The sequence below is a fragment of the Marmota marmota genome, unplaced genomic scaffold (genome assembly GCF_001458135.2).
Source record: "Marmota marmota marmota unplaced genomic scaffold, marMar, whole genome shotgun sequence".
NCBI lineage: Eukaryota > Metazoa > Chordata > Mammalia > Rodentia > Sciuridae > Marmota > Marmota marmota.
The window spans coordinates 30,675,206-30,689,111 of NW_026000057.1; the positions used below are offsets into that span (position 1 = coordinate 30,675,206).

General features: G+C 36.6%; 1 long non-coding RNA gene across 1 annotated transcript in view; it reads left to right on the forward strand.

The window, feature by feature from the left end:
- Positions 1–2,625: 2,625 nt before the first annotated feature.
- Positions 2,626–13,906, forward strand: part of LOC125619790 — a 28,898-nt gene continuing 17,617 nt past the window's right edge. Inside the window, exons 1-2 of the long non-coding RNA XR_007351381.1 lie at positions 2,626–2,900; positions 5,820–7,024. This is a non-coding gene — a long non-coding RNA (uncharacterized LOC125619790). The remainder of the gene's footprint in view (positions 2,901–5,819; positions 7,025–13,906) is intronic.

Sequence of the window (13,906 nt, forward strand, 5' to 3'; positions counted from 1 at the left end):
TACTATTGTTATGTCTTGTTGATGTATAATTCCTTTAAGCAATATAAAATGTCCTTCTTTATCCTTTCTGATTAACTTTGGCTTGAAGTACACTTTATCTGATATGAAGGTAGGAACCCCTTCTTGTTTATAAGATCCATGTGAATAATATGTTTATTCCCATCTTTTTACCTTCAGTCTGTGGATATCTTTGCTTGTGAGGTGAGCCTCTTGGAGATAGCATATTGAGGGGTCTTATTTTTTAATCCAATCTGCTAGTCTATGACTTTCTTTTTCTTTCTTTCCTTTTCTTTTTCTTTTTTCTTTTTTTCTTTTTTTATGGTGCTGGGGATTGAACCCAGGGCCTTGTGCATGTGAGATGAGTACTCTACCAACTGAGCTATGTCCTCAGCCACAGGTCTATATCTTTTGATTGATGAGTTTTAGAACATTTACTTTCAGTGTTATTATTGAGATATGAATTTGATTTCCTGTCATTTTGATTTGTTTCTGGCTTTTAATTTGAATTTGTTCCTCCACTGATTCACTGTTTTTCTAGTGCAGTTCCTCCCTTTGCTGGCTTTCACTTTTATTTCTCATTTCTTCTTCATGAAATATTTTATTCAGTATGTTTTATATTGTAGGCCTTCTAGTTGTGAATTCTTTTAACGTTTGTTTATCATGAAAGGCTTCTATTTCATCATCAATTCTGAAGCTTAATTTTGCTGGCTATAGTATTTTTATTTGGCATCCATTTTCTTTCAGAGCCTGGTAAATATTATTACAAGGCCTCCTAGCTTTGAGCATCTGGGTTGAGAAATCAGCTAAGATCTGGATTGTTTTCCCTCTAATGTTACCTGTTGCTTTTCTCTGGCAGGCTTTAAAATTCTATCTTTTTTCTGAATGTTAGGCATTTTCATAATAATGTGCCTTAGTGTGAGTCTGTTGTAATTTTGTATACGTTTTGTCCTGTATTTGATTTTCCATTTCATTCTTTAGGTTTGGAAAATTTTTCTGAAATTATCTCATCAAATATATTGTGTGTTAATTTTGTTTGTATCTCTAAGCCTTCATCTATCCCAATAAATCTTAAATTTGGTCATTTCAAGTTATCCCATATTTCTTGTGAGTTCTGGTTAGGGTCTCTTAACATCTTTTCTCCATAGTCAACTTTGTTTTCAAGTTTATATATTTTGTCTTCATTGCCTGAAATGCTCTCTTCCAAGTGATCTAGTCTGTTGGTGATGCTTTCTATTGAATTTTTAATTTGGTTTATTGATTCCTCCATTTCAAGTATTTCTGCTTTTTTCCCCAAAATTTCTGTCTCTTTTATTTCACTTTTAACTTCCTGTATTTTCTCTCTGATTTCACTCCTTGTATCATCCTTTGCTTTGCAGATCAGTTTAACTATGTACATTCTAAGCTCCTCTTCTGACAATGTCTTCCACTGTTGTGTCAGTGGTTTCTGATATTGGATTATCTTGGTTTCTTTTGTGTGATTTGTTACCTTGATTTTTCATGTTGTTTGGGTGTTTACCCATCTAGCACTATGGATCTAAGGCAGTAGAGTTTCTATCCTGTGGACTTACAGTGTCCTTAAAGGTTTCCTGTACTTCATGTTTAGGGGAGACAAGTAATAACAACAACCAATGCAAACAATATACAGTATTAAACCAAATATTTCCTACTATTATATATATATATATAAAATGTTTATTATCATAATAAATAGAAATGATATGATCGACTATTGCCTACAACAAAGACAGCAAGTTTGCAAAAGGATTTACAATTTAAAATGATGGATAGGGATAGAAAAGAAATGATATAAGATGTGATAATTATGAGAGAGGAGGAGAGAAATTAGAAGTAAAAAATCAAAGGAAGAATGAAAGAGAGAACAATAGAGACTGGCTGTTACCAGAAGAAAAAAGAGAAAGAGAATCAAAGGAAACAGATATGTCAGAGGAAAACTATATGTAGTAAACATTTAAAAAATTAAAAATAAAAATAAAGACTACAAAACAAAAGTTAAATATACTAATCAAACATCCTCTTCCTCAAAAAAACTGGTTCATGAAAAATAACTTGCTTCGAACATGCTAGAAATAAGAGAAAAAACAAATGTGAATATGTATAATGTCCATGTACCATTAAGGTCACAATTGAACAGAGAAAAGAAAAAAACGAAACAAAACAAAAGAGAATCTTAATGAAAAGTTGGAGTTCAACAGATTCTCAGCTTCTCTTCTCAGCAGTTTTAGGTGGGGTCATCTGGAGTGTGATGCTCCACCCTCCAGATTGCTGGAGTGAGAGAGCTAATCCTATAGGCATAATTTTTAGAGGCACTATTTAGGTTTAATCTTCACTGAATGCCAATTGGTCTGGAGATTTTAAATCAGTGCACCTCCAGAGTCCAGTAATTGCAGGTCCATGCTGGAAGACTCTACCCCAGGGATCTCTCCTAGGTTCCACTCCTTTGGTGGGGGAGCCAATTTTTATTTCCTCTATGTCTCCTATGGCCCCCACATTTCATGGTCTTGAGTTCATTCTCCAATTTCTCCTACCCCTACCCTTCCAAATTCCCGGCCAGACATGTCTCTCCTAGCTGGTCCTGTAAGTGGCCAGATTGGAGGGAGAGGGGTAAAGCTGCATGGGTATTCATGACCAGCTGTCTCTTGTGTAACCCTCTCTCCATGTTTGATTTTCTCCTGGTCACTTAAGCACACTCTGTGTCATGCAGTGTGTATTTACTGGGCCTGGATTTCAGGCCAAATTCAGGTTTGCCAGAAGTTGGCTCCCTAAGCTGCCCGCCCCCATGCTGCAGCTGCAAGATGGTTCCTTCCTTTCTCCTCTGCACGCTGCCTGGAGAGATGGCGGCTTCTTTTCTGCACAAGGATATTGTGCAGCACGTCTTTCAGGTTTGTTGGGCAATGTCCTTGATTTCTAAATGCTCCCTACCCAGACTCACCTCCGGCCTTCTAAAAATGCAGGTTCCTTTAATTCCCTTCTCCTTCCACTTTTCTTGTGGAGGAATTACTCTGGCTGGTGCTTCTGGCCTGGTGGGGCAGTGGCTGTGCTGCTGTGGATTTTTTCCATATTTTATTATACCCAATCTCCTGAGTCCATGATCTGCTTTGAACATCCAGTTTTAAATTCTGGTAAAGCTACCCGCCCCCAACCACCACTTTTGTATTTTTGTTCACCTACCTTGTGGAGAAGCCACCTGTCTGCTTTCTTGATTTCATGCCACTGAGCAGTCAGGAAAGCTACGTCCACTAGTCCACCATCTTGAAAAACTCCCTTATTAAGCACTTATTAATGGTTCCAGGTACTTCATATGTTTGCTTGTTTGTTTTTAGCTTTATTACCTCATTTAATTCGAAAAGCAACTACATGGGGTAGGGATTATTATTCTGATCATATTACAGATGGCAAACTGAGGCTCAGACAGAGTAAGTAAATTGCCTATAATGTAGAGAAGCAAGGAATTCAGGGCTCTTTAAAGACCTATTTTTTTTGAAAAAGAAACTTTGGAAGAATAGGTTGTGCTTGCTCATGTTAGGAAAAGCAGAACCAATGCTAGCAAAGAAATCATATTCTTGCATTCATACTTAAAAAGTGGAATGCTCTAACTTTCTGCTTCTCATGGTACTTGATGTCCTTCATAATATCTAGGAAAACACTTAGATCTACCCTGGAATGTGATGGATGAGAAAAGAATTTTAAAGATTTTGTCCTATGGAAGAGAACAAAAGAAGTAGAAATAGGTTTTCTGACACCTAGGTCTTTCCAGAATTTGATTTACTCTCTTTGTAGTATTTGCCATATTTTGTTTTAATTTTTTTCAATTTATCTGTGTTCATCCTCTCCCCCTACTTCAAGTTGGAAAGCCTCTAAAAGATAGGGACTGTGTCTCACTCAATTTCTCATCAGACTCCATGTGATGTCCATAAGGTCTGGTAAGTAATAAGTGCCCAATAAACTCTTTTAAAATTGATGGTTGAGGTAGGCATGGTGGCATAAGCCTATAATCCCAGCAAGCTTGGGAGGCTGATGTAGGAGGACCACGAGTTCAAAGCCAACCTCAGCAACTTAGTGAGGCCTTAAGCAATTCAGTGAGATCTTGTCTCTAAATGAAAATATAAAATAGGGCTTGGGATGTGGCTTAGTGATTGAGTGCCCCTGGGTTTGAACCCTAGTACTAAAAAAAAATTGAAATAAATAAATAAATAAATTGATGGTTGACTTGATTGTTTATTGTCTTTTATAAGGCTTAAATTTTAATAGGCTTAAATTTGCAATTTTTTGACAGTAAAATTTTTATTGAACCTTATCATTTTATGTTATTGTCCTTGCTCAAGTCACTGATGGATATTCACTAAATTTCTGAATCTGTGGTTTCTTGCTGGTCTGTTTACTTCAGGAAACTATGAAGGATTAATGGTGAAGTGGTGGAACCTTAAGAAAGGTTTTTTAAAATTTTATTTCTTCTTTTTTTTCTGAAAAGATACAGAGTTCCTTATTGGCATAATTATTTTAAAATATTCATTTTCCTAATATATGCTCAAGGTTGACTACATAGTAATATTGTTTTTACCTAAGCAGTTTTATAAAAGATGATGGGCATTTTTTCTTAGGAGTGCCAATTTTGTGAAATAGAACTAGCATTTACTTCATTCTTTCCCTTTTTGTTTTCCTGTCTCTAGTTAGGCATTCATTAAACCATTAGAAAGAAAATTTGGGTCATCTATTTAATGTGCATTATCCTTGATGCTTTTTTCTTTTTAAGCAGTCATTTTTACTAGATTTGTTGAGGAAAGTGGAGGGTGTCGTCCAGCATTAGCTCTGTGGCATACATCAATAGGATAGTACCCCTTTGGGAGCTTCGACTCTGTTATGATGCCACTTTCTCCTCTTTCGTGTCTTTGATTCTGCTCTTTTCTTTTGAATACCAAGGTCTCTGTGTGTTTTGTAGTTTGGGGCTTTATGTGGTTCAGTTGTTTTGTATGGATGGTCCCAATTAAGAGTGCCTCCCACTAAAAGCCCCTTAACTGACATTGCATAGTGATGATTCTAGAACTATGATGCGGTTTGCACCCTTCCCCAAATTAAAGGGCACAGAAAATAACTTGTTAGTGGGCAATGAACATGAAACAACAGTGGCACACAGTGCTTAGTGAACAGTCTGTATGTGCATGCCTAATGTCCTCAAGTGTCTCCAAGGGAGTCCTGTTTCAGAGTCATAAAACAGAGCGGTGGTGCTGGGTGCAGTCATTATGGACTAAACTACCTATCTCTTTCCTTTTTTTTTTTTTTTTCTTTTGACAGAAAATTTCCCTTTCCTTTCACATTAATCACAAAATTACTTCTAAGTGATAATGTATGCAAATCTCTAGATTTCTTGGAGTAATTCCTTTAGAAGTCTTAATGGCCACAGATTATCTCTGCTCTAAATGGTGGGATAGTCTTGGAAGAATACGGTCAGTGGCTCCTTATTTTAGCTGATGGCCCTATTACAAAATTATGGCTGACACAGGCAGGGATCTTAGAGAAATTTGACTTTGTTAACAGTCTCTTCCAAGGTTTTTGTTTTCATGCAGCCAATTTGAATTTCAGGAGAAACTCAGCTGAATAAAACATGGCATGTAAATTTCATTTGATCTTGTTTACATTTCTACTTTTAATGAGGCACAGATTCTTCAACCAGCCGACTCCAACTAATACAGCAGAAAGGCAATGCACCCTTCCACAGCTGGCTCTTCCTGTTCTGGGGGACTATGTTCTTAAAGGTTCTACTTTACTGTTTGTTGAACAAACCTGTTTTCCTCATTTTGCAGTTTTTGAGAACATTTCTGATTTCCTGAGAAAGTCTCGAGTGTGCAGAGCAGAGCTGAAGTGGAGACCCGTATCTGCCATCCTTCCCCTGTTAGGCAGCCCCTTGGTGGCTTCTCTCATTTGTTCCATTTCCCACTGCTCTCCTGTCCCTATTTTCTGAATTTTTGGTAAGGTATGTGCCATGAGCAGCCTCATTGGTTTTCTTTATATATCTTTATTTCACTTATCCACTTGTAAAAAAGCCGTGATTCTCTTGTCTATGGACAGACAACAAACTCATTCTTTGAGGCTCAACCCAGAAGCCATCTTCTATTGAAATCCTTCCCACACAAGTCAAATGCTTCCCTGGAACTCCTCCAGCATGACTGTTGGAACCATTTCTGTGGCAGCCATAAAAGCTGTCACTACCAAAATGGGTTCACTTATGTGAAAACCCAAACAAATGGAATCAGGAGGTCACCCATGGAGGCTCTTCATGAAGTTGCTTGATAATAGGACCTATTCAAGAGATTCTACCTGAGAACTGCCCTACACAGAGAACCAAGACCTTGCACTAAGGCAGTCACTATGAGGACATCTGCTTAGCAACGGCCTATTCACCTTGGATGGATGCCGCCTTTGTTATGAGTCCTTGTCACCAAGGATTATTGTTCCAAACGACTTATGTAATCCTCTGTATTTTGCTTTTACAAACCTTTTCTTTCCTTTTCCTCCCTGAGTACACCATGTCTCCACCATGGCTCACCATGACATTTGTACCTGGATTTGCAAAACCCTACCTTATTCCTGAATGAACTCATTTTTTCTTTTGAGTCTCCCTGTTTGTTATTTAGGTTAAACCATCATTCTCTCTTCCTTATTGTTAGGACCATTTGTGCACACCTAGTTTTCCCTACCAATCTGTGAGCTCCTGGAAGGAGGAGACTACCTCCTCAAACACTCTTGAATAGAGAGGTCAGTACCCAGTACAAAATAAGAGATTGGTTATTTCTTATTGAGTGCATGAATATAATCCCTAAGGAGTTATGCACTGACACGAGCAAATTGCAGTCTCTCTGCATCTCTATCTCTGACCTGGGGCTCCAGAGGTAGCATACCTGGCATGGCAGTAGAAATTATGGACTCTCCCTCTCCCTTGTCTAGGTTAAACTGGCCAGAGGCTTGTCAACAAGAGCCCTGATGAAATGAAGCCACATCCTTTTATGAGGTAAGAAAATATGGGACACTTAGCTTTGACCTTCATAATGTGTTGTTTAGTAGTTTCAGAACCCACCTCATAGAAATGAAGTATTTACTTTCCTGTTTAAATTTTTTTTAAAGTTAAATGTTCCTTCTTTTGTGACAATTTACTGCATCATAGAGACATTATCATTACATTTTACAGAGGAATAAAAGTCTTAATTATTAGACTATGAAATGTCACCAAGCAAATTTTTCCTGCAATCTCATTAAATATAACTGCAAGTTCTAGACTCCAATTTGACTCACTAAAGGCAATGTACTCATGTAACTACAAAAGTTTAAGACATTTAGAAGGATAATAATAATAAAATACTAAAATTCAAGCAATTTATCCAAAGCAGGAAGTAATAAATGCAAAAGCTACTGCTGTTAAAAATTTAATTGTAATATAAATCCAGAGGGAAATGTACAGAGAAGTTTAAATGTCTAAGATACCTGTTATTTTAGAGGTAAAACCTACACACTGTGGGGTATGAGGTGTTTGATAATGATGCCTAGGAATTCTTGTAGCTTCTTTGTACTGTACCCTGGGGTAGGATGGCCAGCATTATAGCTCAAAAGAAAACTTCACAGTTAGGCAAATATTACAAGCCAAGCCTAGGGTAACCAGGCAGATATACTGAACATGGTGACACATATTTGAGGCAGTTGACTTTTATACAGATTCATTAAATAGTATGCCTAAGGAAATCTAGAGAAAGTATGATAGCAGAGACAATAAGGAAGAAATGTCCAGTACAGACACAAGAAAACATGTGGTATGCAGAAGAGAAACCCAGAGAACACTTGAAGAACAAGACTAAACCAGAATGCAGAGAAGCCTGAGAGAGTTGGAATTGAGGGTTTTCCCTGCTAATTTAAAGAAAAACACAGAAATGTGAAAATCTGAATTTGTGTCCTTAGAATTATCCTTTGAATTTATATGTTTATATGAATTTATACATAAAACATCTCTATCATAAATGGTATATGGTTCTTTTTTCAGGGAATGGGTTTATTCTTTTTTTTTTTTAGAAATTTTTAGGTCATATCCACAGGCTCTGATAAAAAGCCATTATAGGGATTGAACTAACTGACAACTTGAATCAAAATTTTTGTGAGTGGGCAGATTCACAAATACAAATTACTCACAATTAGAATGTACAATATAAAAATGCGATTTCTTTATTACAACCATAATAATTGTCCTTCTTCCAGAATCCCTATTTACACATTAACAAAAAACATTTCAGTGTCCTATATGATTTAAAGCTTAATCAAATCTAATGACTTTTTAATATTGTATTTAGAAGATAATCTGCCCAGTCATTCAAGAGCTTCCTTCTCTATCTGCTTTTCTTCCTAATGTGTATGGAGAAGGCATATGACTGGTTTTTACTTTATGAAAAAGGAATGTGGACACCATATGTTTTAGTCAGCTTTTTTTTTTTTTTGCTGCTGTGACTAAAGGATCTGACCAGAACAACTATAGAGGAGGAAAAGTTGGAGGGCTCACGGTTTCAGAGGTCTTAGTTCATAGAAGGCTGGCTCCATTTCTCAGGGCTTGACATGAGGCTGAACATCATGGTGGAATGTGTGGCAGATGGAAGCAGCTCACATCATTGTGATCAAGAAGCAGAGAGAGAAACTCTACTCTCCAGATACAAAATATATATCCCATAGCCATGCCCAAATTCCCATCTCTGCCAACCACATCCTACCACTTCAATTAATCCCATCAGGGATTAATTCACTGATTGTGTTAAGATTGTTACAACCCAATCATTTATCCTCTGAACCTTCCTGCATTGTCTCACATGTGAGCTTTTGGGGGACACCTCACATCCGAACCATAACACTATATCAATTTCATGATGTCAAAAATTTAACATAGTATCACTTCAACATTATAAATTGCTTTCCTGTAATATTAATTAAACCATCTTTGTACTTGTATTTTATAAACCTAATGCTTGCTTATCATTTAATTCTAAGGAAACATTCAGAAAATTACAGATCATTGAATAATATGGGGATCATTGATTTTTTTTTGAGTGAAAACACTTTGAATTTCTTTACTCTTTAGCAAATATTTTGAAAAATTTAATACATGGTATACTTTAAAGCAATCTGTCATTTCAGATATTTGAGAAACAAAAATGTCTATTGTTAAAATAGTGAAGGTTATTCTCCTTAACATTGGCCTGTGGAATTTAAGGTTTTCATTTCCAGTTGTAGGTAGCAATGTAATTTTTGCATACTTATGTTTTATTATGGGTACATATATCCATATTACAGGATATATGTACCCATAATAATAAATATACTAATATAATGTTTTCAAGTCTTTTGATATCAGGTATACTGTTCTGTAAAAAGCTGCCTCTTAGCTATTAAACTCCCAAGAAGTTTTTTGGATTTGAAATCATATATCTGGTGATATTTACCCAAATTCAAGCAATCTGCTGAAGAGCGAAATGTCCCTAGAATCCCTTCTGTTCGGGTTGGAAGGAACTTGTGTGACTGTCTATGCTTTCCAGTCTTAAGACCATTCTTCTCCAGGGGAAAAATGAACACAAAGGAAAGACTTCATTCTGTTGTCATTCAGAATCTGGTTTTTTGTTTTTTTGTTTTTTTGCAATTGGGATATTTTCCCTCCCTGATTCTACCTGCTTTAAATCTAACTTAAAAGTTTCTTCTTATTATCTTTATCTTTTTTGACTTAAGACTTTAGTTTCTCTGAAATGATTTTAGTTCCACTTTTTAAAAATTGTGTTTTTCATTAGGTGTACATCTCTCTTCTTGGAATTTCTACGTGCATTAAAAATCTGAGTTTATCAGAAAGTAAGATCCTTTGCAGCGAACTGATTTTGTTGGCCACATCATTTGTACATTTCTTTAAAACCTATCCACTAATCAATAATTAAAATTCCACAGTCAGGTGGATATTGACTCTTCATTCAAACACAAAGATCAGGCTAACACCCTTTGCCTGATTTCAACAAAGTTATAATCATTGTGCCTGAGAACATCAGGAAAAATTTATTCTTTTCTTTTTGTCATGAATCATGGGTATGATGTAGTTATTAGGAAAAAACTGAGTAGAGAGATACAAGAATCCATGTTTAATGCTCCTATAACAAGGGTCCACTTTATGCTTGAGTATGAATCTTATTTCCCCTCCTCCTCCTCCTCCTCCTCCTCCTGCTCCTCTTTCTCCTCCTTCTTCTTTTTCTTCCTCTTCTCCTTCTCCCCATTCCTAACTGTAAGAGAAGTAAGATTAATATTCTCCTCATCCTAGGCTGGGTTATTTGTCCTTTAGCTCATAGTTCAGAAGAATGGAGTCCAGACTGGGAACTGGTGCAGCAGATCTGAGTCATGGCTATCACAAGGCCACAATCTGGACGTGAATCCTGTCCACTGACAGGCACACCTTGAGCCCAGTCCCTGAATTTTCCTTTAAAAAGACTTTCGTTCTCCCTTTGAGACAATAGTCAGTTATTCTTCTCATTTGCTAGCAAATCATTAAGACTTATTTTTCCTGTCTATCAAAATCTTGTCCTCCTTATTTGGATAAGCACCAGGGATAAGGACCACACTTTTGGTATCACTCTGGGTACTATATTCCAGAGATAACTTTTATACTGTCTGTGATCTTTTTCAATGATGGTTCAAAAGAAGGTAATGTATATTCTAATTTTTCAAGCTGCTCTTTTTGAAATGGTCTAAAAATGCCTTATGTCCACAGAGTTTTAGATATTTATGCTGTCACATACTTGCCTTTTATTCTAACTATGACTTTGTACCTTTCCTCTTACCCTAGACCTTGGTTAAGATCCATTTAAGATTCCTCAAACAAGTGAGAAAATGCAGTTTTTGTCTTTCTACACTGAGTTTCTAAGTAGCAATTATTTATGGTCATAGTGTTATAGGAAAATTTTCATGTTCTTTCTATCGTTTAGTGTTTTCTAACTTTCCTGGAAAAAGAAAACCCAAACAAAAGACTGTCATATTTAAAAAGTCATTCAATTAATACAGCTTATTTATCACTGTTGTTTATCCTAATCACAGTGAGGCTATTAATCCCTTGCCAACTTTGTTGTGGTTTCTACTACTTTGTCTTTTCTCTTTTTAAGTCTGCTTCTTAAAAAAATAAATTTTATTGTATGTATTTAAGGTATACAACATGTTATAAGATATAAATATATAGCAAAATGATACTATAATGGAAGAAATTAGCATGTACATTGTCTAAGTTATCCATTTCTCTTCCCCCCAGAGCAAGAATAGCTATGATGCAGTTTACACATCTATACATTTATCAAGAATACTGAATACAGTGGCACTATTATTAACTTATTTCTAAAGCCCAGAAACCTCATGAATTTCTCTTGTCTGAGAGGCCTTATCCTGGCTCAGTTCATTTATTCGGTTATTTGATAACCTGTCGTCATTGACATTTTTAAAATTGAACTAATCTCAATTTGAATTGGTTCTTTTCCTAAAGATAACCAGGAGATCTTCAAACAGATTTCCTCTGACATCCAAATAAATGTAGGGTCCAATCTTCATTCACTTTGCTGTCTAATCTGCAACTCCTGCATCTTTGCATATTCAGTCTTTTTTTCTTGGTTGTTTTGGCATTTGGGCACATCTTAAGTTGCTAGAAATGTGCTAGCAAAGAGAGTCTAACAGTTTTTATTCTTCTTTTTTCCCTTGCATCTTTGTGATAGAGACAGCACTCTGCCATTTTCAACTAAGGGCCTTTGGAATTAAAAGCATAGTTCAGTGTTTCATTTGTGTTCTAGCTCAGGACCACATTTGGATAGTTACAGAGGCTCATGTGGCCTCATGATTTTCACAAAAAATTAATCTCTTTTGCATGAAAAAGTTGTGAATGTAGAAGTGACAGAGGCCTGCCAATCATAGAGATTCTGTCCAGTGGTCCAGGATTCTGACATTTTAGAGCTGTTCACGTCATGCTTGGAGTAGTCTGTTGAGACTTGGTTGTGTCTTTTTTCAGGGCATAGACAAACTGTCACACATTCACACTGGCCAACACAGCAGTTATAGAGCATGTCCATGGTATGTATTTCATTTCAGGCACCTTGATCTGCCTTTACTCATATCATGAAGAGGTAAGTGTTGCTATTGTCATTTTTATAGATTAGGAGACTGAGGAGCATGTAGATTTTATGTGATCTAAGTCATATACATTCAGGGTGTTTGTAGGATTGGAATCAATGTTTTTCTGATTAAAAGCTTCTGTCCAAAGCCCCATGCAACACTGCTCTTTACAGTGAACACAATTAGGGCTAATGGTGAATGAGAAAAGCTGATGGAACTGGGGATGGCAAGGTAGATGAAGAAGACTTGTGGAAAAGCTGTCATTAGATATTTTAAGAATTAAAATGTGGAAAAGAAGTTGCATTTGTTTTTGTTTTTATGGTTCCAAAGGATCTAAAAGGATTACAGGGTGAACATTGCCAAGGCAGAGATAAAAGACCTTTTTAACTCCATGGTGTATGGGATCAGGTTGCTTTTGGAAGAAGTAAGATATCCTTCTCTAGAGGTCTTACATAACTGGCAAAGACAGAATAGAAAATATGCATTAGATGGGTGATGGGTTATCTTTGAAAATGTTTCAGCTTTGGAATATGTGTATAAATATGTTTTGAAGACTAGAAAAATTGACCTTGAAATTCATGCATTTTAATAGAATTTGTACTTTGGCTGTTTTCCTCCTGACAGTGAGAACAAACCACCAGCGTGGTCTTCCTCAGTATCCTGAGTGTTCAAAAGTGTGAACTTCTGAGATGTTTGCCGTGGTGGCTGTCTGTAGTTGGAGAAACCCATATGATTGTTCTTAAAAGAAATCTTGTTGCTCTGGTTTCATTAGTTACATGCCCAAGTCCAGTACCTATTGTAGCCACCGAGGGGAAAGAAACTATCTATCTATGGTTATGCCAAGAGACCAGTCTGGCTGCTCTTCACTGTCTTTGTGAGGTAGAGGCGCTCAGTCATACTGGCAAAGGCAGACGAGAGAATGTAGGCACCTGGGACTGCATCCAAACCTCAGGGAGGCAGTAGTGATGCAGCATGTTCCCTTTCAAAAACCAAATGCACTGGGGGAAGCACACAGTTTCAATATATCTCTATAGTAAGGATTTCCTGATTTGTATGCCGTCTTGTTTTCAGTTTAGGGTGTATAAATGCAGAAGTTGTGTGAATTGCATACCCCGCAATACAGAAGTGTAATAATGAGTGTGGCTTTGAAAGCCCCAATCATGTGGAACTGGAGAAGACAAAAGCAGAGCTTGGAGCAGCTGACCTTGACTCAACAGTGTTACAGCAATGCTGGGCTGAGTCACTGAATCCAAACGATTACTTAAAACACAATGATGATATCTCTTGCCCAGAAGCTATTGTGTTATCTCTCAGTCTCAACTAAAATAATGAAAGGCCAGGAAGCAGTTTCAGATCCAATACTTCAGGAATCTACTGTGGGGGTTCAGAAAGAGGTTATATTATGATGGCTGTGGGTAGGGACAGAGCCTTCTCAGAATCTGAAGGAAAGAATGGTGGCCTCATTCACTCCTTCCCAGAGTGAGGTGGATGTGAGTGTTGTCTGCTTTATATTCTTTTTTTTCCCTTTTTAAATTATTATCTTGTTAATGTTTAATTTTTACCAAAGCACTTAGTGTACATGATTTTCAAAGTCAAATAATAAAAAGTTTTGCCTTATTTGCTCAACAGTCTATTTTTCACTCTCCAAGTACAATCATTTTCAACTCTTCAGCTCTTGATCCCAGTAATTACCTACACATTTCTGATAGAATGCATAGAATGCTATTCCATCATATTTTAT